The following is a 26,892-nucleotide window of genomic DNA, read 5'->3' as shown; positions in this document are numbered from 1 at the left end:
ACCTGATATGAAATTGTGTCATGGTGACTGACATGTTTATTTGTGAATACTCTCTACGCCATTTATTTAGATACATTTATAGTTAGGCATGTAGTGGTATGTTCTACTTGACCCCATTTGGCCATTGTGTGGCTTTGATATGTTCAGCAGATTTTTAGAGGTGTATAATAAATGTTATCTTTTAGAGTAGCATCGTTACAGTGATTAGATCCCAGTGTGTTTGGTATTGCAGCCTGCGTATTACACTGCTATCCTATTCTAACACTTCCTCACTGTGGTTGTACAATGAGGGAGAATGTGTGACCCTAGTCTATTGATCAGAGGGGATCCCAGCAGTGAGACCCCCACTGATCAGATGTTTATCAACTATGCTGTGGAAAGATGATGAATGTCAATTGTGCGACTATCCCTTTAAATCTCATAAGGCTTTGCAACATGATTTCCGATAGAGTAGGAAACCACAGCTTAATGGTATATCAAATGCCTGATGGACACCAGTGGTACCTAATGTGCAGTATCCCAGAGGATAGGGTATCTGTAAATGGTTTGTTATATACTGTTGTGTAATCTTATGCCATGTATCGTTATGTTATGTATTGCAACCAGTATAGCAACATATGGATGGCACAGCCAGGGTTAATAATCCTGGCTTAGCCCTTGTAAGAAGCAATGTGCTTGTAGGCTTCCCTAGCTTGAGAGTGTATAGGGAGAGTTTAGAGAGAGGGGAAGCTGTTGCCTTATGCTCCCTCTCCTTAGACCCAGAAAGTTTCATAGACTAACAGATCTCTACAAGTTCTACAGAAATAGAGAAACAAAAGAGAGAAAGAGGAAGATAAAGGAGAACTTAGAATACACATAGCCAATCATAGGTGTCAGTAAGATAACCTGCAACCAAAGGCTGCTAAGACTTTACTGCAGTGAGGGACAGTGTTAAGACCCCTTTTCACATCTGGACATGACTTGGCCAGTCATATCACTAAAATCCTGTATCCCGCAGTGGACACTACAGACGAGGCACCCCAACTACTATCAGCCAAGAGCCACAGAATCAGGGTGGTCCCCTAGGGAACATAGGGTGTGCCCTCCTTTCACTTCACAGCCCTAGGGATCAACAGCGTGAGGAAAGCCACCATTATTGACTGTGACATCTAGAGCCACTACCACTCCCATCCTCCGATCCGGCTACTCCTTGGCTGCTTCAAATGGAGCCCACTAAAATATATGGGTTTGTCAGTTTTGCTTAGTTGGGAAAAATAGCACTGCATGCAGCATTATTTTCCTAACACAGCCTGTAACACAATTTTGAACAAGGTTTAAGTAGGTGTTTACTTAGAATTCAAAATCAAAATAATGAGCTCCACTGGGAGACAGTCCCACAAAATACTAGTTGTATAAATCTTAATGTTCATAGCTCCCCCCATATAGCCATTGCAGGCTAAAATAATACACATAATACTGTTCTTACATCTGAATATAGCTAGGTTCACACCAGTACTTCAATTTAGTTGTTATTTTTCGTTATAGGAACAGAACAACAAATAAAACTGAATTGAAAGAGCCGTGGAATGACAGGAGCAAATCAACCCTATTGACTATAATAGATCCATCAGATTTCCTTTTGAAAACCAACATGCTGCACAATTTTTTTCCCTATATTTTTAACAGAATCTATAATGGAGACCTCTAAGGCTGGGTTCACACCTGAGCGTTTTACAGCGCGTTCCTACGCGCTGTAAAACGCTCAACAAGGAGAAACCAATGATTCCCTATGGGAATGGTTCACACTTGGGCGTTTTACAGCGCGTACGATCGCGCTGTAAAACGCCCGACGCTCCAAAAAGTACATGAGCGACTTTTGGGGCGTTTGTGGCCATAGGACACTGTAGTGAATCACACAAACGCGCGTCAAACGCGCGTTTACTATTACAAAAACGCGCATAAAAATGCGCGTTTGCGCAACGCTCAAGTGTGAACCCAGCCTAATGGAGCCGTGTGAACACAGCCATAAACCTACTCAGTTTCTGGACTCCAAAGCAGGTGCTATGGCTGCTGCAGCTGAAGTTTCCCAATGTAGCCTACTCTCTCGCCCTTACAAAAGCAGAATTTTAACAGAATATATATTAATTTCTAAGCACTTCACTTAATCCAGCTGTTCAGTTCAATTACGGTAAATATTAGCATACAACCCATTTAACCTCATGCCCTTGAAGTAGTGTTTTCTTCACAAGTTGTAAGAGTACAGATAACTGTGCGTATGTGTACTTGTGATCCGCTTTCTTTCTAAGCATCTTTAATATAGTTAACTTTTGCCCAACAGTATCCTGCTATTAATTAAGGTAAATGCCAAAAGAGTGTTTTCGAAATTAGAATCTTCCTAATGATCTTCACTAACTTTCAGTTTCACTGCATGTTTAATTAAATTCATTTTTCAGTAACAACATTATGTAAATGAAGCCTGGTGTTGAATATTTTAGAAGATGCATAAATCTGTGTTTTTTTGGAGTCACATAATAAATGTTAGTCTTGCTCCAATAACGGAATAAAAATGCATCCCTAGAAGTGGCTGCTTTGGATAGGTCTTCCACTAAATGATCTACCACTGTTTAGACAATGGGCTGATGGATTGTATTGTCAGCTCTTTCTACGTTGCACATTTTTATTTCAGTTTTCAAATCTAATTGACTTAAGCAATTAGTATGAAATTAATGTAAATCTCTGTAATAGATCCCTTAGAGGACCACTGATCATGGTTGTTATCTATAGCAGTCAGATTTTTAGATAATGTGCAACATATTTGCAATATATTGCGATGCATTTTCATTAAAGGGAAAAAGGGATTGCCTGTTCCAGAAATGGTACCCTCTTTTCCATGGGTTGTGTCTGTCAGTTCAGACCCATTCTACTATTTTTCCATTATTAGACAACCCCTTTTACTGTTGCTTTTTCCACTTATTTCTCAGTTTGTATTATGCTGTGCATTGTAGAAAACCATTTGCTGTTGTTTTATGAAAACTGTGGACAAGCAGTTGTTTACAAAGTTGCCAACAGTCCCGAATTTTATGGGATTGACCTGAATTTTCAGACACAATACGAGCAAGTTTGGCTTGCCTTAGCTTATGTAAGCCCATCCAGAAGTGGGTGTTTAGGGGCATATCCCGTGCACACAAATTTAAGTAAGTACTGTATGTGTTTACAGACATTTTGGTAGTATGGAGACATATCAAGTCTAAGAGGCCTCAGTATATGCCCCTGTATGATTGATTGCAAAAACATAATCGTGGCAAGCTCTATTGGATGCTCTGCTGCAGAGACTCTGGGGCTCAATTGCTATGCTGAGCTTCATATGCCTTGTTCCACTGGAGGATGTGCTTAATTTATCATGAGGTGCAGGTCTCATCATAAATTAAAGGTGTTGGCTCATCTCAAAACTGATGGCATATTGGTAGGACATGACGTCCTCTCCACATGCCCTGGATTTATCTCTATAGAAGTTCCAGCTATTTGTGAAGGTCCTATAGCAGTAAGAAAAAAGTGCACCATGCAAACACATCCAATGCTCCAGAAACCAGAAACTGTGTACCAATAATTTTTTTTGTAACTACACAAAGCAAAATGAATGGAAAAATAATTTATAAAATATAAAATAATCAGCAGGCACTCACCATCTGGATTTCACACAAATATAACACATTTCTTTGAGAAATAAAATAATTAAAAATATTGATTAAGATGAATGGATAAAATATTATAAATAAAAATGGAAATGGATGTCAATATATTTTTACACACAGCATATAAAGTTATTAACCATATATCAATAGACAATGAATAAATGTGGTAGAGACAATTTGTAAAAATCTATTAATTAATCGAATAAAAAATCGGATAAAAAATCAAATAAAATGAATTTGAATAACAGAAAGGTATCGCTTAGATTATTTTGTATACGATTTTCGGATAGTATTTGAATATAATTCCGAAAATTCACTAAGTGTCCTTGTCTATATATTCTTATGGGTAATCCAATACAATCCAGTACTGAGTTGGTTGCAGAATGTTCGTATTATAATATATAATCGCCCAAATTTCGATCAGTCATTTTTCATACATATCATTGTTGCCATGAAGTGTCTGGTTTTCACAGTAGGACACTAAGGCTATGCAATTGGTTAATGGGTGGCTTTCAAATTAATAGTTCAATATAAATATTCTCTTATAAGATTTAAAAAGTCGATTGTGCTTGCTGTAGAGGCGTCCCTCTCGCAGTTAAGCTACTCACCCAGACCCAGAGCGCTGATATTTGTATGGTATAATGATTGCGCTCAGCTGTTGTTGTCTCCCTTAATGTTGGACAAAAAAGACAATGTTGTTATCGATCTTGTATAGTCTTTGCTTTTTCGATTCTTTAGTCCTTAATCCTGCAGGATAATTTGGTCTGTAGTTTGGTTCCTTTAGTCCACCAGATGCGTTCCTTTAGTCCGCCAAATTTCTAAGCCACTGAGGAAGAGGTGAGGTCACCTCGAAACGCTTCTGGCGGACTAAAGGAACCAATTGTATTGGATTACCCATAAGAACATATAGACAAGAACACTTAGTGAATTTTCGGAATTATATTCGAATGCTATCCGAAAATCGTATACGAAATAATCTAAGCGATACCTTTCTGTTATTCAAATTCATTTTATTAGATTTTTTATCCGATTTTTTATTCGATTAATTAATCGATTTTTACAAATTGTCTCTACCACATTTATTCATTTTCTATTGATATATGGTTATTAACTTTATATGCTGTGTGTAAAAATATATTGACATCCATTTCCATTTTTATTTATAATATTTTATCCATTCATCTTAATCAATATTTTTAATTATTTTATTTCTCAAATAAATGTGTTATATTTGTGTGAAATCCAGATGATGAGTGCCTGCTGATTATTTTATATTTTTATTTCGGCTAGGAGATTGGGTAAATTACTTGCAGCAGAGCACCATTACCGCAGTGACAAGCAGAGTGAGCCACTATAATTTACAATCCAAGGAAAAATAATTTAATATGGCAAACATTACATGAAAATATATTACGGAGATGTTACATTTTAGAATTTTTAGATAAATAATGGCAATTCCCAATCAAGCCTGACACTGGCAAGGAGGAAAGACTATCTAAGAGAAAAAATTGTTGCTGCACATAAATCTGGGAATGATATTACAGACAGTGAGAAAGATTATTCACATGTGGAACATATTGAAGATCGTTGACAATCTTCCCAGAAGTGGACGTCCCAGAAAATTTACTCCAAGGTCAAAAAAAAAAAAAAAGCTACACATATGAGTCTATGGCCTCAGTGTGTTAAATGTTCAAGTTCATAAAAGTACAATTAGAAAAGACTAAACAAGTATGGCTTGTTTGTAAGGATTGCCAGGATTTTCAAAAAGAACATGGTAGCATGCTGCCTTAAGTTTGCAAAGTTGCATTTGAACAAACCACAAGGTTCTGAATTTTTTTTAGGGGGACAGGCAAACCAAAATGGAGATGTTTGGCCATAATGCACTGATTTTACAAACTATTCTTAACCCTTTAGGTGTTCCACAAGCATTAAAGGTAAATAGTGTGTAATTTCAAAATATTTTATTTTTTTTGCTGATTTTCTATTATAATCATTTTTTTTCTGTAACGCTGCAAGGGTTAACAGAACAAACCACAATCTATGTCTTATTTTCCCTTGTGCGGTGCAGTTATATGTTCTAAAGCCTTTTGTGGCGTGTACTAGTGACCAAAGAAAAGTATATATTTGCCATTCAGCTGTGCAGTTATATGTTCTAAAGCCCTTTTTGCTGTGTATTAGTGGCAAAAGAAAAATGTATTTGCCGTTCAGAGGTGCAGTTATATGTTTTAAAGCACTTTTTTGTGTGTATTAGTGTGTGTGTGTGGGGGGGGGCTTATTAGCCACTGTGTGGTGAAGTGAGAAAATTACAGACTTTTTGCGGGTGTTTTAATTTTGTTTTTATTTATTTATTTGACCTAACAGTATGTCAGACAGAGAAGTGCCAGGCCCTGCACAGGGGAGTGGCAGAGGCATAAATGTCCTTTTCTGTTCTCTCAGCCAGAGAAGTATTGTATGCTGTGGGCTCAGTTCCACTATACAGTGAGGACGAGCTACTAGAAGACGGTCAGCAGCTACTGGCAAGCCAATATGTGAAGGAGACATCCACCGATTATTCCACTAGGCGGCCAAGTAGTGATGAGGATAGTAGGGGTGGTAGCTGGTGTTGGGAGCAGTCAGGCTCCTGACCCAGAGATGGTAGAGTAGGACATCAGTGACATGCAGACAGTACTCGATGATGATGATATAGCTGATCGCACTTGGGAGCTGGGTGAATTAGGGGCTTCATCATCATCAGGAGAAGAGGGTGGCAGCTTGCCCGTGAGGCAGCAGCGGAGCCATGAAGTCGCTACTGTGGCCGTGAGTCAGCAGGGTGGCAGCAGTGGGAGTACAGGAGCCAAATGTGCCCAGGGTAGACCACCCGCTTCGCAGGAGCATACCTCCATGGAAAGTAGTTGTGCAGGGGTTGGTTCATGGAAGCAGTGGTGTTAGCAGTCAGTCAGTGAGGAGTGTTGTGGGTAAGATCACCTACTCGGCGGTGTGGCAGTTTTTTGTTAAGCCGCCGGAGGAGGTGAACATGGCCATTTGTAGAATCTATGGGCATAAGGTGAAGTGTGGCTATGGTGCCAATGTTGGCACCACGGCCCTGCATCAACATATGCAGCGTCACCATAAAGTGGCCTAGGAGAGCCGTGGCTCCGATGTGGTGGTCCAGCCTTCTGCAAAAACCCCTGCATCACCCAGTGGCAGTCAGGAAGTCAAGGCTCCACCACCTCAGCCGAAGGGAGCTGTATTTCCTTCCCATCATCTGCTGGTCCGGATGCTCCTGCTGCTCACCCTCCTACTCCACGTTAGTCATTCCATCAGCAATTGATCAACAAAGCGATTGCCAAGAGACAACAGTATGTGTGCACTCATCCAATGGTGCAGAAGCTGTACGTTCTCCTGTCTAAGTTGCTGGTGGTGTTGTCCCTCCCTTTCCAAGTGGTGGACTCTGCACCTTTCAGAGAACTGATGGCTTGTGCCGAGCCGAGGTGGAGAGTCCCAAGCCGTCATTTTTTTGCCAAAAAGGCAGTACCAGCCCTGCACACACATATAGAACAAAAGGTGGGCCAGTCCTTGAGCCTGTCGGTGTCTGCCAGCAGCGCCGACATGTGGAGATGTAACTACGGTCAGGGACAATATATGTCTTTTATGGCCCACTGGGTAAATGTGGCTCCTGCACAGACACACCAGCAATGCCGATTCCGCCTCCACGTTCTCACGCCATTTGTCCTGCGACAATGTCCGCCTCTGCCTCCGAGTCCTAATCTGGTTGTCAAGCGGTTCCTGAAGTCTTCCACCCATCTGCAAGACATCCTAAAAATGGCCAGGAAACTGTGCATGCACTTCAGCCACTCGTACACCGCAAAGCACACCCTTCTTGAGCTCTAGCGGCAGAACGGCATCTTCCCATATGGTGATATGCGACATTTCCACCTATTGGAATTCCACCCTCCATATGTTGGACCGACTATACGAACAGAGAAAGGCCATAAACGATTTCCTGATGATCCAAGCGGACAGGAGTACTCCCCTGAGTAACTTCAAAGTCAGCCAGTGGCAGCTCATGGGAGACACCTGCCGTTTGCTCAGGCCCTTTGAGGAGGCCATGTTATTTGTCAGTCGCCAGGACTACAGGATGAATGACGTCATTCCACTGCTTCATGTCCTGGAACAGATGCTGGTAAATCTGGCTGGTCAGGGGACTGCAGACGTGGCACCTAGATCTCAGGGCCACATACATTTCCATACATTTAAGTTCACTTGCACTCAGCACTTTATATAGCGGCAGGTTTTTCCTGCAATTCCCACCTTGACCCCTTCATCTCTTTGGGGTCTTTCAATTCACTAATTGATTATGTTAGCACTTCGCTTGGTATTAGTTTTCACTATTCCTAGTCCTTTTTCCTATGAATTCATATCTGGGCACTTATGTCACAGTCCTATTCCACTTCTACTATATTTTTTTGCACCATCATTATGTCAATATTTATTCTGTCCATTTAGGTCTTTTTCACTACTAGTCCTTGCACCTTTTTATTTTTTCATCTTTAATCTTGGTATATCTATAATCTACGGTGCATTTTCGATGCACATTACATATATGGGATTATATTATCATGCTCATTCGACATGTACCTATCAGTCTTAATTGACATGTACACACATGCATTTGCACTTTATGTACTATAATTGTTGTTACTTGTACCCATTAATTATTGCATATGTTTGTATATGTCTGTATATGTTTGTACATTGTATATGTCTGTATATACAGTATATGCGTATATTAATTGAATTTTAACCACTATTTCGGGCATGTTATTACATGGTACCTCACCTATTGCAGCCACCATATTCTTTTTGCAGCTCTATATTAGTACTTCAGTCATAATGTCTTGTAATTTCTTCTCTATTTTCCCCCCCTCCCCTCTCCTTCTCTGCAATAGGGGCGTTCTGAGTCCTTTGGCATCGACTCTAAACAGACGGCTGTCTGTTGCTCCTCCCCTAGTGTGATGCGTGCGCGCATCATCTGGCGCCGCCTCCGGTGCCCTGGGCCTGTGCGTCTACGCATCATCCCCGCCCGATCATGTGCTTTGTCACGTGGGGGGCGGGTTCTTTGGTCTGACGCCGGGCACAGGGTGTCCGGATGTGGGTTGCTTCCGGAGTGATCGAGCGCCTGGAGACACCACACCTGGGGACAAGAAAGTGCTGGAGTATGATTGGTTCGTACAGATTTTAAAATGTTTGATCCGCAGTGATGGCGCTACCCCCTGACGAAGGCACGCCGAAACGCGCGTTGGGGTAGCGCCATCCTGGTTAGATCATCTCTTGGTCCGATTTACTGGTGAGTTCCATCCATTCATTCCTACATTCGGTCTTGTTCCACACGGATCATTTCTGTTGTTAGGGTTTCAACTTGCAAGTCGGATTTTAGGGTCCCGTGTATGGGTCCTTTACTTCTCTTTCTTCACATTCTGGGACTCACCTTTGTTACCTTACTTATTATGTATCGGCAGCATTATTATGTTACAGTATTTCTGTTTACTATTATGTATTTCTTCTGCTGATTACACCGTCTATGATTTATGACCAGAGTTTTCCATCCAGGGTGGCGCTGTTGTTTCTTTCCCTGTCTCTTTTGTTTCCCTGTCCCACTGCATCTATGTGTATGTAATTATTGATGTCTTTTTTATGATATAATAAAGTATTCACAATATTTATTATTTTGGCTTTTTGAGCTCCATTCTTCCTTTAATCTGATTTATGCTCGGGAGCTTTGGCCGAGTTATTCCTTTGGGGGTAGCATCTTGCATAATTTTTTGGGGGAGCACAGGCCCCCCGAACTTTTCTGTCCCCCTTGTGGTTTGATGCCCCTAGGGTCACCCCTTTTCCTTTCTGTTCACATGAACTGGAGGAAGACAATGGGACACAAGCAATGTGTAGTGAAATGGGTGGTACTTCTACACAGATGACAGGAGAGGAATATCAGGAGGAGCAGGACCAGCCAAAGGAGCTACAGGGCCATGAGGAAGATGAGACGGAGGACCCAGACACACCGTGGCAGTGAGCAGTGGAGATGGAGGCAGGGAGTCTCTCACTTGCACAAATGGCCTGATGCATGCTCACTTTCTTGCATAGTGACAGACGAATTGTCACCATTTGGCAGAGGGATGATGTCTGGCTCTCCACCTTGTTGGACCCTCACTACAGGACAAACTGAACTACTATAGAGACATCCTATGTAGTCAATTGGCCACTGTCTATCTGAGTCAACATCTATCCTCTTGCAAGTCTGGCCAGGGGGCCTTCTGCGCTCACGTTCCACTGCCATGGCTGCTGGGGAGGGTTGGGGTGGCAGGAGCAGTACCAGCTCATCAGCAGCAGCTTGAGTCTAGAGTCGCTAATGAGCAGCTTCCTTCACCCGCATAGTGAAGAAACTACTAACCAGCAGCTAGACATAGAGCAGAACTTGAACCAGCAGGTGGTGGCATACTTGGACAGCACCCCGTCACCCCACATTGGAGAACCGCTGGACTACTGGGCAGCCATACTGTATTTCTGGCTGCAACTGGCAGAGTTTGCCCTGGAAAAGCTGTCCTGCCTGTCCAGTAGTGTGTATAGTTACCCCAAGAAGAACTTGCCTGTCTACCCAAAATGTGGAGAGACTGACCTCTGTCAAGATGAATCACGCGTGGATAATCTCGGATTTTCCACCCACAAATGCCTGATGCATCAGACTAGGTCATTCATCTTGCCACACCAACACTTTGACAAAAAAGACAGGTTTCTTCTGGCTACTATTCAGATGCTGCTACCCGTCTGATGTCATACATCTGATGCCAAGTGCTTTTTCTTACACCCACCATCATCAGCGGGTACAGATATTGCCACCCACCTCCCCACTCTGTCACCAGGTCACTCTGTGGTCTCCTAATGCTACTTCCACCTCCACACTATGTCACTCTGCCACTCTGTGGCCTCCTGATGCTGCCGCCACCTCCAAACTATGTAACCTTGCCACTCTGTGGCCTCCTGATGCTGATACTGCCACCTCCACACTGTTATTGTGCCATTCTGTGGCCTCCTCATGCTGCCTCACCACTATGCCATAGGGCCACTCTGTGGACTTTTTATGCTGTTTCTACCCTCCCCACTTCATGACTGGGCTACTATTTTGCCTTTCGGCCTGGCTGACATCATCCGTTAATTGACCCTCCTTCTGATCTGTCAGAAGGAAGGAAAAATGAGACACACAACTGATTTTGTCTGTGTAGCAGCTATAAGGCCTGTATGGTCCCATCAGAATTGGCTTGTGATTTGGTAGCCAAAAGCAGGAGTGGGTGCAAACCACAGAAGACATGCAAATATTCCATTCACGTGTCATCTCTGTTTTGAATCCACTCCTGTTTTTTTTTAGCATTAGCAATACTGATGGATTACTGACAAAATGCTGACCCAGTGAAGTTTGATGCTCAACATACAGGATCTGTTTTTTGGGGCTTATTGTTCTGACGGATCAGAGGAAGGGCAAAATAATCAGTGACGTCAACGCAAACTTACTGCTGACACCGTCTCCACTCTGTCGGGGGGCTCTACTTGTTTAAGCGTTTAATAGAACAGGTTCTGTAGACATCTATGTGGAATAAGCTGATGTCAGTGTAAAAGGAGTGCACTTCTTCTTGGCACTAACATCGACCTGTAAGTCTGAGTTTATACTTGAGTTATTTGGTCAGTTTTGGCCCCGTGACTGCCCAAATAAGTGAAGTGTGCAGTGATTCTAAGAGAGACACCTGTCATCTGCATGTCATACTGGCTCACAGTATTAATTCACAACAACAGCAGACTCCCTATGTGTGTTACTGCAAGGCACAGCGTTCTACACCACTATAACGGATCTCTGCAGCCAGGAAGTAGCAGTTTTTTAAAATGAAATTTGTAACAACAAAAAATCTGATTGAACCAAGTTTTTTCACATTTTTGAAAAATGTGCTCATCTCTAGTAATCACCTTTACAGATTTACATAATGTTGAGGAGAAATTTTGGATCATTCCTTGCTGCTCTTGTGTTTTAATTCACTAATATTTCTAATATGTCCAGCATGCACAATGTTTTTCAGGTCCAGTCATAGCGTCTTCATACGGTTAAGGTCAGGACTCTGACTTGGCCATTCCAAAACACATCTTCTATTTTAACAATTCTTTAGTTGATTTACTTTGCTTTAAGTCATTGTCTTGTATCATTGTCCTACATCACCCAACATCAAGTCAGCTTGAAATCATGGAATGCTGCTCTTGCATTCTCCTGTAAAATGTTTGACACACTTACAGTAGATACGTATTGTTCCCTCCATGATTACAAGGCATTCGGCCATTGAGGCAGCAAAGAAGCACCAAACCATGATTTCTCAAATTTGACGTGAGGTTTTGGTTTCGATTCGAAGTGTTCTTTTTTTTGTTCAAACATTGGACCTGATTTATTATAGACCAGCAGCATATGCTAGTATCTGATAACCCCATGCTCTGTCAGAGGCTGTTCTTAATTTATGATGAGGCGTACACCTCATTAGAGATGGCCTTGCGGTTTGCCCGGCGGTCGTTTTGCGGCGAACTTTGCGTGTTCGCGATTCGCCGTACATGCGAACATATGGAGAAATTTGTGCCCGCCATATTCTTTTACATTCTGAAGAACTTTGACACATCCATCAGGTGGTACAGGACAGCCAATTGACACATTTTAGCACATGGACATACCCCCTACCTTATAAATAGACCTGATCTGGCCGCCATTTTACATTCAGTGTTTTGCCAATGTAGGGGGAGGTTGCTGTGTGGAGCAGGGACAGGCTGTTAGGGACACCAAACGCTAGCTAATAGGGCCACAAAAGTCATTTTAAGGACTAGTATAGGTCTGCTATCGATATGTGTGATACACAGAGGGGTCCGATATACTTATTATATACTTTTTAAAATGAGTCAAAAACACATAGATCTATATAGTGATCACCTACATGTCAGGGTTCTAAGGGCTAAGGGCTTACTAGGGCCATTTTTATATAGGGTAAGGTTCCGGATGGGGTCGCTCTTATCAGGGCGGTGTCACCACCAGACATCTGAGAAGCTCTGACAGACGTCCTTCAGAACCTCCTACTTGAGGTTCCTTTTGTTTTGCTTTCATTTTCTCATCTCGTTAGCCTCTCTCAGCTGTCATGTAGTTGCACTGATTGCATCCCTTTAAATCCCTTCCCATACTGCATCACTTTGCGGTTTATATTACTTCCTGGAGTGTGTGCATGCTGATCCTACTTCTGAGTCTTCTACAGATAAGTTTTGTTCGTTTATTTGTGTTTGCTGGATCCCAGGTGACCCTGACTCCCTCCGTATCAAGTGTAGGGAGCCGGTGGTCGTGTCACCTCACTATTATAGGGTCTTCAGGTGTTATACAGTCGAGGTACGAGGATATGCGATCATCTACCATTGGGATTTTCGCATAGGCTGAGCAGTTAGGGAGAGAGCCAGGTCTGATGCAGGGCTCTCCCTTTTGTTCCTTAGTTTTGGATCCAGTCAGTCGGATCTTCATTTTGTGTCTTCTAGTTTCCTGTATACCTTCCGTGACATTATAAGCCGCCAAAACCGTCTCAAGCATGGATCCGGTTTCACTTTTGACTGAACACATGCAGGGTCTTTCATTGAAGGTAGCAGATCTCCGTAAGACTCTTTCTCAGTTTCAGGTGACCGGTTCAGCTTGCGTTCATGGAGTTTGTTTTGAGCCTAAGATCTCGCTCCCGGATACGTTCTCCGGGGGTAGTGAGAATTTTGTTCGTTTTAGAGAGGCTTGCAAACTCCATTTTCGCCTGCTTCCCCATTCCTCTGGTGATGAGGAGCGGAAGGTGGGGATCGTCATCTCGATGCTTAGGGATAATGCTCAGTCCTGGGCCTTTTTGCCGCCGGTAGGGGCACGGCCCCTCCGTTCAGTGGATGAATTTTTTTGGGGCCCTGGGTCAGATATATGATGATCCGGATCGTATTGCTCTGGCTAGAGTCAGTCTAGACTACGTCTTTTATGCCAGGGTAAACAGTCCGCAGAGATATACTGTTTAGAATTTCGGAGATGGGCAGCTGATACTGGTTGGAATGATGCTGCACTCCGAAGTCAATTTTGCCATGGTCTTTCAGAGGGATTGAAAGATGCATTTGCCTTTCATGAGAGACCTACCTCCTTGGACTCTGCCATGTCTCGGGCCGTTCGTATTGACAGGCATCTTAGAGAGAGAGGAGAGATCACTCCTTCCTGTCATACTCAGTCCAAGGACAGTGCGGCGGTCTCATTCAGTGCACAGGGGTCTCAGTCGCTCTCCATCCCTTCTGAGCAGGAGCCCATGCAGCTGGGTTTGATTGCCTCTGACAATAGAAGATTCAGCCCTCATAGGAAGGTTTGTTTCTGTTGTGGGGGTATAAATCATTTGGCAAATGTTTGTCCCTCTAGGAGATTTAGACAGTTTTTTGAGAGTAATAAAGTAACAAAAAGAAAAAAATCCTCTAAAAACATTCCATCCGTTATATTGGCAAGGTTGATGCGGAATTTGAAGGTTTTCCGTTTGCTTGTAGTTCCCGTTTTGTCCTACCTGCCAGGGTGGCGTTAGAGAGCAAGAAACATTTTTGTAGATAGTGGAGCAGCTGTCAATCTCATTGATAATCAATTTGCTATAACTCATGGTTTCCAGGTATGCACTTTGGGAAAGGATATACCTGTTTTTGCTATTGATTCCGCTCCACTTTCTCAGAAATCGTTAAAGGGCATAGTTCACAATATCCGTTTGATTGTGAGTGATACTCATGTTGAGGATGTGTCATGTTTCGTCCTAAGCGGGTTGCCTACTCCTCTAGTGTTGGGGCTACCCTGGCTCACTAAATATAACCCCACCATTGATTGGCAAGCGAGGCAAATAAATGGTTGGAGTGACTTTTGCAGAGAGAATTGCCTCACGACATCTGTTTCTGAGGTTTCTACTAAGACTGTACGATCTTTTCTCTCTGAATTTTCGGATGTGTTCTCTGAGAGTGGTGTTCAGGACTTGCCCCCTCACAGGGAGTATGATTGCCCTATTAATCTCACCCCAGGCGCCAAGCTGCCTAAATCTCGTTTATGCAATCTCTCCCAACCTGAAAGGGTCGCTATGCGTGCTTATATCTCTGAGAGTCTGAGAAAGGGACACATACGACCCTCGAAGTCACCTGTTGCCGCTGTTTTTTTCTTTGTTAAGAAAAAGATGGTTCTTTAAGACCATGTCTCGATTTCAGGGAGCTGAACAGTATCACAATTTGTGACCCTTATCCGCTTCCTCTGATCCCGGACCTGTTTAACCAGATTGTTGGGGCTAAAGTTTTTTCCAAGTTGGATCTAAGAGGGGCATACAACCTGGTCAGGGTCAGAGAAGGAGACGAATGGAAGACGGCCTTCAATACCCCTGAGGGCCATTTTGAGAATTTGGTTATGCCTTTTGGTTTGATGAATGCTCCAGCCGTCTTTCAGCATTTTGTGAACAGCATTTTTTATCATTTAATGGGGAAATTTGTATTCGTGTATCTAGATGACATTTTGATTTTTTCTCCTGATTTCAAAACTCATAAGGAACACTTACGTCAGGTCTTGCTCATCCTGCGGGAGAATAAATTGTACGCTAAACTGGAAAAATGTGTGTTTGCGGTTCCAGAAATTCAATTTCTGGGGTTTCTTCTCTCTGCTTCTGGTTTTCGCATGGACCCCGAGAAGGTCCGCACTGTGCTTGAGTGGGAGCTTCCTGAGAATCAGAAGGCGCTGATGCGTTTTTTGGGCTTTGCCAATTATTACAGGAAGTTTATTTTGAATTATTCCTCTGTTGTTAAACCACTCACTGATATGACTAGAAACGGGGTATATTTTTCCTCCTGGTTGATAGAGGCACGTAAGGCCTTTTCTAATATCAAGGAGAGTTTTGCTTCCGCTCCCATCCTGATATTTCTCTACCCTTCATAGTTGAGGTTGATGCTTCTGAGGTGGGTGTGGGTGTGGTCTTGTCTCAGGGTCCCTCTCCTGCCAAATGGCGACCGTGTGCCTTTTTCTCGAAGAAACTCTCCTCCGCAGAGAGAAATTACGATGTGGGAGATAGGGAGTTGTTGGCCATCAAGTTGGCTTTTGAGGAATGGCGCCATTAGCTAGAGGGAGTCAGACACCCTATTACCGTGTTTACTGACCATAAGAATCTGGCCTACTTGGAGTCAGCCAAGCGTCTGAACCCGAGACAGGCCAGATGGTCTTTGTTCTTTAAAAGGTTTAATTTTGTTGTCACGTTCCGCTCTGGGGTTAAGAATGTGAAGGCGGATGCCCTGTCACGTTGTTTTCCGGGAGGTGGGAGTTTTGAAGACCCGGGTCCCATTTTGGCTGAAGGTGTGGTGGTCTCTGCTCTTTATCCTGAATTGGAGGCAGAGGTTCAGGTAGCCCAGTCAGAGGCTCCTGATCTTTGTCCTCCTGGGAGGTTGTTTGTGCCTCTCGCTTTAAGACACAAGATTTTTAAGGAACACCACGATACTGTCTTTGCTGGGCACCCGGGGGCAAGAGCCACAGTGGATCTCATCGCTCGGAGATTCTGGTGGCCGGCGCTTCATAAGTCGATTGAGGGTTTTGTGGCAGCCTGCGAGACCTGCGCTCGTGCCAAAGTCCCTCATTTACGGCCATCAGGTCATCTCCTTCCGTTACCCATTCCTTCCCGTCCTTGGACACATCTGTCCATGGACTTCATTACGGACCTGCCTTGTTCCTCGGGGAAGACCGTGATTCTGGTGGTGGTTTTAGCAAAATAGTGTACTTCATTCCTTTTCTTGGCTTGCCCGATGCTAAGACGCTGGCGCAGGCATTTATTGATCACATTGTCAAATTGAATGGTATTCCTTCAGACATAGTCTCTGATAGGGGCACACAGTTTGTTTCCAGATTCTGGAAGGCTTTCTGTTCTCGCTTGGAGGTTCGGTTGTCATTCTCTTCTGCTTTCCACCCGCAGTCGAATGGTCAGACAGAGCGCGTCAATCAGAATCTGGAGACATATCTGCGCTGTTTGGTGGCGGAGAATCAGGAGGATTGGTGTTCTTTTTTGTCCCTGGCTGAGTTTGCTTTAAATAACCGTCGTCAGGAGTCCTCTAATAAGTCACCATTTTTGGTGCATATGGGTTTCATCCGCAGTTTGGGACATTCCCTGGAGAGGGGTCTCCTGGTTTACCTGATGAGGACAGATTCTCCTCGTCTTTGTCATCTATTTGGCAAAAGATTCAGGATAATCTAAAGAGCATGAGTGAGAGATATAAGCGTGTGGCGGATAAGAGACGTGTGCCTGGTCCGGACCTGAATGTTGGTGATCTGGTGTGGTTGTCTACTAAGAATATCAAATTGAAGGTTCCCTCCTGGAAGTTGGGTCCTAAGTTTATTGGGCCTTACAAAATCTTGTCCGTCATCAATCCTGTTGCCTACCGTCTTGATCTTCCTCAGACTTGGAAGATCCATAATGTTTTTCATAAGTCCTTATTAAAACCTTATGTCCAACCCATTGTACCCTCGTCTTTGCCTCCTCCTCCGATTGTGGTTGATGGTAATCTTGAATTTCAGGTCTCTAGGATTGTGGATTCTCATGTTGTCCGCGGTTCTCTCCAGTACCTTGTTCATTGGGAGGGTTATGGTCCTGAGGAGAGGATGTGGGTCCCAGTGACGGACATTAAGGCCACTCGTCTCATCGGGGCTTTCCATAGGTCCCATCCTGAGAAGGTGGGCTCTGAGTGTCCGGAGTCCACTCGTAGAAGGAGGGGTACTGTCACCACCAGACATCTGAGAAGCTCTGACAGACGTCCTTCAGAACCTCCTCCTTGAGGTTCCTTTTGTTTTGCTTTCATTTTCTCATCTCGTTAGCCTCTCTCAGCTGTCATGTAGTTGCACTGATTGCATCCCTTTAAATCCCTTCCCATACTGCATCACTTTGCGGTTTATATTACTTCCTGGAGTGTGTGCATGCTGATCCTACTTCTGAGTCTTCTACAGATAAGTTTTGTTCATTCATTTGTGTTTTCCTGTTTGCTGGATCCCAGGTGACCCTGATTCCCTCCGTATCAAGTGTAGGGAGCCGGTGGTTGAGTCCCCTCACTATTATAGGGTGTTCAGGTGTTATACAGTCGAGGTACGAGGATATGCGATCATCTACCATTGGGATTTTCGCATAGGCTGAGCAGTTAGGGAGAGAGCCAAGTCTGATGCAGGGCTCTCCCTTTTGTTCCTTAGTTTTGGATCCAGTCAGTCGGATCTTCATTTAGTGTCTTCTAGTTTCCTGTACACCTTCCGTGACAGGCGGGTGGTCTGTGGTTAGTATATCAGGGCCAGAAAAGCACCCCCCTGTAGGGCAATATCAGGGACAGTTCTTTGCCCACCCTGTCCTTCAATACTACATCATCATCTAGCCCAAGGATGGATGTTTTTTGCTCTCCCTCCGGGATTCATGGATGTGCACTGGAAAATGCCTAATGCATTGTGGTAGGACATATGGTTTCTGATTTGGTGCCGCCGAGCATAAACACATCTATGCTTTTTGCTTAAAGGGGTTCTGCACTTTGTTTTAACTGATGATCTACCCTCTGGATAGATCATCAGCATCTGATCGGCGGGGGTCCGACACCCGGGACCCCCGCCGATCAGCTGTTTGAGAAGGCAGCGGCGTTCCAGCAACGCCGCAGCCTTCTCGCTGTTTTACACTGTCCCAGTGACGTCACGACTAGCATCAACTAGCGTGGGCAGGGCTAAGCTCTGTTCTACAGTTCGGGCAACCTTGTTAATCGTCATAATTTTCCTGTATAAATCATTGGTTGTTACGATAAAAAATGTCAGTTAAATATATCATATAGGAGACACACACAGTGATATTTGAGAAGTGAAATGAAGTTTATTGGATTTACAGAAAGTGTGCTATAATTGCTGAAACAAAATTAGGCAGGTGTATAAATTTGGGCACTGTTGTCATTTTATTGATTCCAAAACCTTCAGAACTAATTATTGGAACTTAAATTGGCTTGGTAAGCTTAGTGACCCCTGACCTATATACACAGGTGAATCCAATTATGAGAAAGAGTATTTAAGGGGGTCAATTGTAAGTTTCCCTCCTCTTTTAATTTTCTCTGAAGTGTAGCAACATGGGGGTCTCCAAACAACTCTCAAATGACCTGAAGACAAAAATTGTTCACCATCATGGTTTAGGGGAAGGATACAGAAAGCTGTCTCAGAGATTTCAGCTGTCTGTTTCCACAGTTAGGAACATATTGAGAAAATGGAAGACCACAGGCTCAGTTCAAGTTAAGGCTCAAAGTGGCAGACCAAGAAAAATCTCGGATAGACAGAAGCGAAGAATGGTGAGAACAGTCAGAGTCAACCCACAGATCAGCACCAAAGACCTACAACATCATCTTGCTGCAGATGGAGTCACTGTGCATGGTTCAACCATTTGGCGCACTTTACACAATGAGATGCTGTATGCGAGAGTGATGCACAGGAAGCCTTTTCTCCGCCCACAGCACAAAAAGTGCCGCTTGAGGTGGGCTAAAGCACATTTGGACAAGCCAGCTTCATTTTGGAATAAGGTGCTGTGGACTGATGAAACGAAAATGTTGTTATTTGGCCATAACAAGGGGCGTTATGCATGGAGGAAAAAGAACATATCATTCCAAGAAAAATACCTGCTACCTACAGTAAAATATGGTGGTGGTTCCATCATGCTGTGAGGCTGTGTGGCCAGTGCAGGGACTGGGAAGCTTTTCAAAGTTGAGGGACCCATGGATTCCACTCAGTATCAGCAGATTCTGGAGACCAATGTCCAGGAATCAGTGACAAAGCTGAAGCTGTGTCGGGGCTGGATCTTTCAACAAGACAACGACTGTAAACACTGCTCAAAATCCACTAAGGCATTTATGCAGAGGAACAAGTACAACGTTCTGGAATGGCCATCTCAGTCCCCAGACCTGAATATGATTGGAAATCTGTGGTGTGACTTAAAGAGAACTGTCCATGCTCGGAAGCCATCAAACCTGAATGAACTAAAGATGTTTTGTAAAGAGGAATGGTCCAAAATACCTTCAACCAGAATCCAGACTCTTATTGTAACCTACAGGAAGCGTTTAGAGGCTGTAATTTCTGCAAAAGGAGGATCTACTAAATATTGATTTCATACATTTTTTGTGGTGCCCAAATTTATGCACCTGCCTAATTTTGTTTAAACAATTATAGCACACTTTCTGTAATTCCAATAAACTTCATTTCACTTCTCAAATATCAGTGTGTGTGTCTCCTACAGGATATGCTTAACTGACATTTTGTATCGTAACAACCAATGATTTATACAGGAAAATCATGACGATTAACAAGGTTGCCCAAACTTTCGCATCCCACTGTATGTTAGAAAGTATATTATAGTGCATTTGTATTGTGCTGCAGTTGTGTGCGGTTCTGCTGCGATACTGCAGGTATATAGAGGGACAAGCGTTTTTGGAACAAATAATTTCTACTGGCGTGATATGCCAGTCGCCCCCCAAATAAACAGATTGAGGCAGGGTGTTATATATCAATATACTTTCTTTATAGTGCATTTGGGTACTGTATAGTGTATTTGCGCATGCGCATACGTGAAAATTATATTGCCAATATTTCGCATTGAAAAAAATAATGAATGGATATCGCAAATTCGAATAGTACATCTGGTATGTCACTGTCCATGTTTTGGGACTATTTGTGCACTTCTATTAATTATTTTTTGGCTGCAAATATGAGCTGAAGGTTTTTCTGGTTCGCCTGCTATTAAAATGAATGGGTTCGTTTGCGAACCGTCCCGACAGATGTTCGTCCATCACTACACCTCATCCTTAATTGTGCGCAGCCTTTGGCAGACCATGCCTGAACTGAAATCTAAGGCTTTAGAGAAACACCACTTGTGCCAATTTTTTGGTTAAAAAGATAACTGGCTTAAAATAATGATAAATCATGCCTGTAGTATTAAGCATTTGCCTTAAAGTGTAACCACCATGTTTTCATAAAAAAATAATAATTACATTTTAGCATATGTTACTGATGCTGCAGTAGCATTATGCATAAAGCAATCTTTAGTTTCTTCAAATACCACTGTTGTACTACTGTCTTATTTTTTCTCTTAGTTACGGCTGTTTTAACCTCCACAATATAAGGACCTTCTCAAAATGGCTCCTCTGCCAATTCTCTGAAGCCAAAACTGCTTTTCCTCACTTAACATACACACTTGCTGTAGCCAGCAGCTCCCTGCCTGCCAATCAGTTTAGATTATTGAGAGACACGCCTCTTCACTCTGCAGCCTAATGCAGGTATACAGTGTGAAGGCCCCTCTCCCCCTCTATCTTCCTGTCTTCTTAGCTGGAGACAGACAAGCTATAGCAACTGTGTTTTAAGGGAGCAGTGAAAAGGAACAGGGGACATTAATGAAAGCTGTTATTATAAGGTAATTACATATTTTGTTTAACAATTTTTGACAGACTAACTCATGTATACATGCCTAGCTGTAAAAAACTGGCAAATAAAGTAAAAAAAATATGACAGTTAAGGACCCTGGGATTTTGCATTTTTGTGTTTTCATTCTTCACTCCCAGCCTTACTATAGTCCTGATCTTTTTATTTTTCCATTCACATAGCCTTATGAGGGCTTATTTTTTGTGGGAGAAGTTGTTCTTTTTAATGGCACCATTTACGGTTTCATACCATGTAGTAGGAAGCGGAAAAATAATTCAAAATGGGGTAGAATTGGGAAAATACACAAATCTGTTAAAGGTTTTTATTTATTTTTTACACTGTACACTATGCGGTAAAATTGACCTGTTATCTTGTAACTTGTATAATTTTTCTTGCGTTTTAATACTGATAATTGTATATTTTTTTTAAACTTATGAGGGAAAAAAAATATATGTAAACAGAATGGGGATGGTGATTTTTAGTTAAAACTTTACTTTTAATTATTAAGATAGAATAAGGTCCCTAAATGTTCAAATTAGATACAAAAAAGAAGTGCATGATAACACAAGGGATAGAAAATTAATTAGTGCACGGCGCCACCTTAAATAACCAGTGGTCCTAGGGGTATTAGTGGGTTTGAGGTACCTAGACAGCCCTAATATATGGGTGCTATCTCGGCCCTAGCATCCTATTCACGGAGCACCCGTTCTAATAAGAACGACCCTGTCCGGAACCTTGCCCTTTTGCTACTTGGCCCTATTGTGCCCTAGTGTAGCTAATCCCTACACGCATGTTTCGTATAAGAACTCATCAGGGGAATTTAGGCACACTCAGAGGGGCAATATAATGTAATAACATACGGTGTTGGTATCTTTAGTTGGTGGTCAACACCCACAGTTATGCACAGTTATGATAAACAATGGATGACACAGTTGATACCTTAAGGTGGCAGCCTTTAGTCCAGGCTCCACTCATGTATCCGGGCGAGGTACTTGCCTAACGATATGCAGACAGTATTGAGAGCCTGGTGATCAGATCTCTCTCATGAAGCGCAGCTGTGTCCAGAGGCCGTGATGTAGCCTGCTTAAAAGAGATCGCCCGCTCCTATTTAAACACCATTTGGCCTCAGAACGAGGCTTGAAGCACAGCGCGGTGACGTCAGCGGGGCAGTCGATGTAACCGCGCATGCGCTGTCCATGCTAAAGGTAAACAGCACGGTAATGAGCGTGCTGACGTGATCAGATAGAGGTGCGTCATTACAAGTGGCCGAGGATTGTGTCACCAGCCCGAGACATATACTATCCAGCGGCCAGTGTTTGGTAGGTTGCCTAGTAACCGGGACGCTGTGTGGCAACCATCATTATGACACTGTCTATAGCAAGTGCGGTGCATGTTATGGTGGCATTTCTTGCAGTAAGATTAAAATAAGAGTATTCTGGTCGGTTAGGTCTCTACACGTGTGCATAGGGAGTAACACGTGATGGGTAAATTCTCATATCTGTGTGGATGCGCCTGTCAAAAATCAGAGACAGGGATTAACATCCATTATTGAATTTTGCTATGATTACTAGGAGGATACCCTAGGCAGGGTATTCCATATAGTATGCATCGGATATGACACATGATAGGTGCAATTGTATTATCAGGAGGATAACCAAAGCAGGGTTATTAGTATGATATGCATCAGAGGCAACATATGCTAGTTGCAATACTTATATCACGACGATGACTACAGCAGGGTTATTGGTATGCTATGTATCTAGGGTGACACATGATAGGTGCAATCATATCTCGAGGATAACCACAGCAGGGTTATTGATGTAGTATGCATCGGAGGTGATAGATGCTATTCTCATTTCAATATGAACAGGCCTATCCAAATCATATACAGGGATTCACATCCCTTATTGTATTTTGCTATGGTTGTTAGGGGGGGTAGCCTAGGCCAGGTTTTTTATATGAGTTATGGGTTCATTAACTCATCTTATGGCTGTCATCATTGACTCTGTCATGGGTTCATCTTATGGCTGTCAGATAAAACAGCCAAAGCAAAGTTGCTCATTTAGACCCTGGGGGGCTGCAGTGCGCAGGGTGTGGATCCAGCGTGCTTCATGTTGTAAAAGCATGCAATCCCAGTCACCTTCTCGCAGAGGGGGGGGGGGGGGGGTGACTACCTCAATACCCATGGCTTTGATACTCTACTTTTTTGCAGTTATGTGTACAGGGCTGTGTGAGGGCTCATATTTGGCGGGCGATCTGTTCTTTTCAGTGATACCAATTTGAAGTGTGAGCGACTTTTCGATCACTTTTTATAAAAAAAATGATTGGGTAGTTGATGTGACAAAAAATGGCAAATTAGCTGTTTTTATTTTCCCCGTTACATCATTTGCCGTATGCCATTAATATTGTTATATTTTAATAGTATGGGCATTTTTGCACGTGGCGATGCCCATGATGTTTATTTTTTTATTGTTTTATTATTATTTTATTCTTTTTTTTAAGAAAAGGGGGTGATTTGAACTTTTTTGTATGTTTGTAAAAACTTTTTTTTCTTTTTTTTAAATGACCGTGGGTGACAATAACTGGCAATCTTTAGATTGCCTATTGTGTTCATTGATGTCTATATAGACACCATTGAACACTTCATTTGCACTATACCAATACAATGCTGCCACCTAGTGGCCTGTATTGGTATGGTTATCTAATAGGCACTGAAGCCTGCTTGAGGCTTCAGCCTATTAGATCAATGTAACAGGTTCCCTGATCTCAGCTGGGGAACGCTGTTACTGGAGCGGAAGTGCGCGACTTCCACTTCCGGACTGCGGAGATGCCGTGATCACATTTGATTACGGCATCTGAAAGGGAAAATGTATGCTGATCACATACATGTGCAGCGGGTCTCTGCTATTTAAAATAGCAGAAACCCGACGGCTATGGCGCCCGCTGCACGTGCATTAAGCTTTTGTCTCACCTGTCCATAGAACATTTTCCAGAAGCTTTGTGGAAACATCCATGTTGTCTCAGGTAAACAGATAATCAGTAAAGTTTTTGTTGGATAGCAGCATATTCTTTCATAATATCTATCCATAAACACTATTCTTTCTCCACGTTTTACTAACAGTAAACACATGAACATGATCTGAAACTAGGTATTTTGCTGTTATGCTTGGGTTTATAGTCACAAGAGATGAGCGAATCGACTCAACAAATTGGTGATTCGATTTGAAAAAATAAAATAAAACAGTACCCGACATTTTACTTATAAAATTAAGTGCACTTCAGAGGGAAATGGCAGGGAAGATGAGGACAGTGAATAACATGACCCCAGGTGGGGGCCCAGCTAGCAGGCTTGCCACAACACATTGTAGGAAGCCTTACAAAAGTCTCTGGCATATGCTAACATCCCTGTTAGCAAAACTACGATACAAAAAACACTAAACAAGAATGGATTTCATGGGAGGATACCACAGAGGAAGCCACTGCTGTCCAAAAAAACATTGCTGCTCATTTACAGTTTGCAGAAGAGCACTTGGATGTTCCACAGCAGTACTGGCAAAATATTCTGTGGACAGATGAAACCAAAGTTGAGTTGTTTGGAAGAAACACACAACACTATGTGTGGAGAAAAAGATGCACAGCACACCAACATCAAAACCTCATCCCAACTGTGAAGTATGGTGGTGGGGGCATCATGGTTTGGGGCTGCTTTGCTGCGTCAGGGCCTGGACGGATTGCTATCATCGAAGAAAAAATGAATTCCCAAGTTTTTCAAGACATTTTGCAGGAGAACTTTAAGGCCATTTGTCCACCAGCTGAAGCTGAACAGAACATGGGTGTTGCAACAGGACAACGACCCAAAGCATAGAAGTAAATCAACAACAGAATGGCTTAAACAGAAGAAAATACACCTTCTGGAGTGGCCCAGTCAGAGTCCTGACCTTAACCCGATTGAGATGCTGTGGCATGACCTCAAGAAAACAATTCACACCAGACATCCCAAGAATATTGCTGAACTGAAACAGTTCTGTAAAGAGGAATGGTCAAGAATTACTCCTGACCGTTGTGCACGTCTGATCTGCAACTACAGGAAACATTTGGTTGAAGTTATTGCTGCCAAAGGAGGTTCAACCAGTTATTAAATCCAAGGGTTCACATACTTTTTCCACCTGCACTGTGAATGTTTACATGGTGTGTTCAATAAAAACATGGTAACATTTAATTCTTTGTGTGTTATTAGTTTAAGTAGACTGTGATTGTCTATTGTTGTGACTTAGATGAAGGTCAGATTACATTTTATGATCAATTTGTGCAGAAATCCATATCATTGCAAAGGGTTCACATACTTTTTCTTGCAACTGTACATGTCAATTCTTAAAGGATTTGGTAGAGCTCTCAAAATACATTTAAATATTTATTTTTGTGTCTAAAATTTTTATAAGCTGGCAAAAGAAACTGATTACTATTATCATTTATTTATAAAGCACCAACAATTCTGCGGCCTTGTACAGCTTGCAGTAAGTGCAATTAAAAGCAAACATGAAAACACAGAGATAAATTCAAATTGCAATAATAGAGGGTATTTTAGCAAGCAGGCATTTTGATCTTGTAGAGAGAGAGACAATGGCAGGAGATGACAAAAAAGGCTTCTGAAACGAAGAAAATAGAATTCATAGTAAGTTGTCATATACATTCATGTATAGTTGATATTAGCTTAAGTAGACACAATTTCCATACTGAATACTAATTGCAATTATCTTCCATACACAGCAAAGTAAATGCAAATGCCCACATAGACACTAAAGAGACAACAAACAAAAACAGTCATAGTAATGTGGAATATTTCCAATATATAATGCATTTGGAAAGTCTTCAGACCCTTTCACTTTTTCACATTTTAAAGGAGTTCTGTACATTTGTATTACTGATTATCTATTCTCTGGATTGATCATCAGCAGGTGATCGGCAGGGGTCTGACACCTGGGACCTCTGCTGATTAACTGTTTGAGAAGGCACCGGCGCTTCTGTGAGCACCGCAGCCTTCTCACTGTTTCCTGCAGGTCAGTAATATCAAGACTATTGGCATGGGTGACGATCACCCCCATCAAATTGGATAGGGCTGAGGAGCTTCCAGGTTAGTGAAATAGTTGTGACATCACTGACCAGTGGGAAGCAGTGAGAAAATCATGGTGCTACTGTGAGCGCCACTGCTGTCTCAAACAGCTGACCAGCAGGGTCCTGAGTATTATGACACTATGCTATGAAATTTAGCCCTGCAGGCCTCCTATTTCTCTTTATTATCTTTGAAATATTTCCACACTGAAATATTTCCAACTGCTTTGGTAAGATAAGTGACCAAGAACCCAATGGTCATCCTGGCTGAGCTCCAAAGATCCTGTGTGCAGATGGGAGAAACTTCCAGATGGTCAACCATCACTGTAGCACAGCAGAATTCTGCACTTTATGGAAGATTGGCTAGAAGAAGCTTCTCCTCAGTTAAAAACACATGAGAGCCCACGCAGAGTTTGCAATAAAAAGCACCAAAAGACTCTCACACTGAGAGGCATAATATTCTCTGGTCTGATGAAAATGAGATCAAACTTTTTGGCTTCAATTGTAAGCATCTTGTTTGGAGGAAACTAGGTACTGCTCATCACCTGCCCAATATCTTCCCTACAGTGAAGTTTTTCAACAACTAGGACAAAGAGACTC

This window comes from Bufo gargarizans, chromosome 1 (genome assembly GCF_014858855.1).
Source record: "Bufo gargarizans isolate SCDJY-AF-19 chromosome 1, ASM1485885v1, whole genome shotgun sequence".
Taxonomy (NCBI): Eukaryota; Metazoa; Chordata; class Amphibia; order Anura; family Bufonidae; genus Bufo; species Bufo gargarizans.
The sequence above is the reverse complement of the archived record's forward strand: the minus strand, read 5'-3'. Positions refer to the sequence as shown.